Source organism: Ostrea edulis, chromosome 1, assembly GCF_947568905.1.
Source record: "Ostrea edulis chromosome 1, xbOstEdul1.1, whole genome shotgun sequence".
NCBI lineage: Eukaryota > Metazoa > Mollusca > Bivalvia > Ostreida > Ostreidae > Ostrea > Ostrea edulis.
The window spans coordinates 99,312,648-99,315,627 of NC_079164.1; the positions used below are offsets into that span (position 1 = coordinate 99,312,648).

The window sequence follows — 2,980 nt, forward strand, 5'->3', positions numbered from 1 at the left end:
CACAAACACCCCATACATTTTATATTGCTGATCTCACAAACATAGAAACACCCCATTTTACATGGCTGATCTCAGAAACACCCCAGTACATTTTATATTGCTGATCTCACAAACATAGAAACACCCCAATACATTTTATATTTCTGATCACAGAAACACCCCAATACATTTTATATTGCTGATCTCACAAACATAGAAACACTCCAGTACATTTTACATTGCTGATCTCAGAAACACCCCAGTACATTTTATATTGCTGATCTCACAAACACCCCATAACATTTTATATTGCTGATCTCACAATTAATATAGAAACACCCCAGTACATTTTATATTGCTGATCTCAGAAACACCCCAGTACATTTTATATTGCTGATCTCACAATTAATATAGAAACACCCCAGTACATTTTATATTGCTGATCTCAGAAACACCCCAATACATTTTATATTGCTGATCTCACAAACATAGAAACACCCCTGTACATTTTATATTGCTGATCTCACAAACATAGAAACACCCCTGTACATTTTATATTGCTGATCTCAGAAACACCACGGTACATTTTATATTGCTGGTTTCACAAACACAGAAACACCCTGGTATATTATTTTATTTTGCTGATCTCAGAAACACCCAGTATATTTTAAATTGCTGATTTCACAATAATTTTGTTATCAGTTTTTATAAATCCAGACCTTTGGATTGTTTTATTGTTTTTATCTGATTTATTATTTTATCACATGAAAATGAAACAAATGCTGCTTTTATTATTGAATAATATCACAAAAGATTCAGGAAATTCCAATCTTTTATAAAGTCTGATCGACTATATGACATTGCAAATGCAGTGCAGTTTGTACGTTCAATAATATCTGACAAAACTGCATAAAAATATGGAAGAAAAAAAAAATCATGCAGAAACGTTGAACAATTCTGTAGTACAGCAGTTTGATAGAGATCACAACAATGTTACATGGAATGATAAACCGGAGGAGACGGCCATTACCGGACGTTGAAGAACTGTGCACTTCGCATAATTTTACAATATGTCCTAACTGACTAGAAACTCGAGGTTAATATGGGGAATGTTATTACGTACAATTTTGAGTTTGCATGGTAAATACACGATCACAAGTTGCTATTAACACATGTTTAAAATTCATCTATCTTGACAAATGTATTTCTAGGCTTAGAGGGGCATTTTTAAAAGCTGTCAGTTCTTCTCTAAGAGATATGCGCAGCCATTGTGCATGATGTCTAATGTATAAAATCCCTGAAAAACCCCTATCAATCTTTTCTTAACAAAGAGGAGTTTATTGGAAAGTTTTTTAAAAGTAAATGGTCTGCCATATTTTAATGGTACAATGATATTAAAGAAAAAACATTCACAAGACGTATTGTACTGTTATTATAATATCCAATAATCAGTATAGACTGTCACAAAACATGCTGAGTGTCCCGTCTAATGAAGAAATAGTTTTTCACTTCCCGACACATCTACAGAGGGCAAATGACAGCATACCGAAATGACCTATATATACGACTTCACAGTGATCAAATGATGATTGGTCTACACACCACACAAAATGTTCACATAAAAAAAAAATAACATAAAAACAAAAACATGCAATGAATGCTTGTGAGGTGAAATCAACTTTCAAACAAATAAAATATTGCCAGCAAAGTTTCCTAATACCTCATAAACAAGGTTATTATAAAAATATTACACGTGGCTTTATTTACACGTATATTTCTGAGAACAGTTCTTGTGTATATGCCTGCATAAACTGTACATCTAAACAATCAATGTACAAAATACTACATATATAAATACAAAGCATCATTTTTTGTATAAGATTACTAGAAAACCATCATTGCAAGCTACAGCTGAAATGTACACACCTCTCTAGGAGCATGTGTTTTACGCTCCTCACGGGGAGTGTGCATTTCAGCAGTGGCTTGTGATGATACTCGAAAAACTAACAAGTCAGAAAGAGCCCCACATTGAATGAATATTTTAATGTAAAAAATTATAAGTCCATGCAAGTTCTTAAGAACAAAACATATAAATCTTAAAATTGAAAGGGGAAGTCTTTCTCTTCTTAATCCAAGCATTATTATTATTCCACAAAAATCTTTTCAAGTAATCTCAAGTTATTGCATGTCATAGAAAATTCTATTTATCTTCTTGATATTAAAAAATTCCATGTTCCATTACTCTGTAAGAACAATCCAATAAATCTGAAAACTGAAAGGGATCTTCCTTTCCCTAATCCAAATACTATGTATGAAATTGATGAAAATGATCTTCCCAAGGAACATTAGATCTCGCGTGCAATATAAAGCATTGATAGACAGACAGACAAATGATAACTGTAGGGCAGCTATATGGTGGGGCCCTCTAACAATATTCAGGACATTTGTTAATTCTAGCATTAAGGAGGCCCCGATACACAACTGAAGGAGGCCCGAAGCCCCGATACACAACTGTCTGACATGCCACTGAAGTTGTAATGAAATGATACAAGCACACTAAAGACAGCTTATCTATGCTAGTTTAATTTCAAGAATTTTTTTGTATAAAAATTCAGATTTTTGTAAAGCATTTAGAAAACAAACACTATAAAATGTGAATAAGGGGCAGACCACTCACTTTTAAAACTCTTCTGTATTTCCTATCTGCAGCTGTGTATCGGGTGTCCTCACAATTTTTCATCCCTGCTTGTTCAATATTGCCATTTTTTGGAACAATGTAATGTAATGGTTTATGTAATATGAAATGCATGACATTTAACGACATTAGCTTTATAATTGTAAATGTAGTTTTCAATGTTTAATTAGCTTCAATGCTGCCAGTTTTAATGCAATGAACATATACAATATAAAGGATATATGCATCTTGAAATTTTGATAGTTGTGTATATAGGAGAAATTTGAAGCTAGTGATGTCAGATATATGTAACCCATATCTAACCAT

General features: G+C 32.8%; 1 protein-coding gene across 2 annotated transcripts in view; it reads right to left on the minus strand.

The window, feature by feature from the left end:
• Positions 1–754: 754 nt before the first annotated feature.
• LOC125670905 (ranBP-type and C3HC4-type zinc finger-containing protein 1-like) overlaps positions 755–2,980 on the minus strand; it is a 22,992-nt gene continuing 20,766 nt past the window's right edge. For both annotated transcript variants that reach the window (XM_056140411.1, XM_056140413.1), the window contains exon 13: positions 755–2,980. This exon is cut by the window's right edge and continues 1,347 nt beyond it. The gene's annotated coding sequence lies outside the window, so the exon portion shown is untranslated.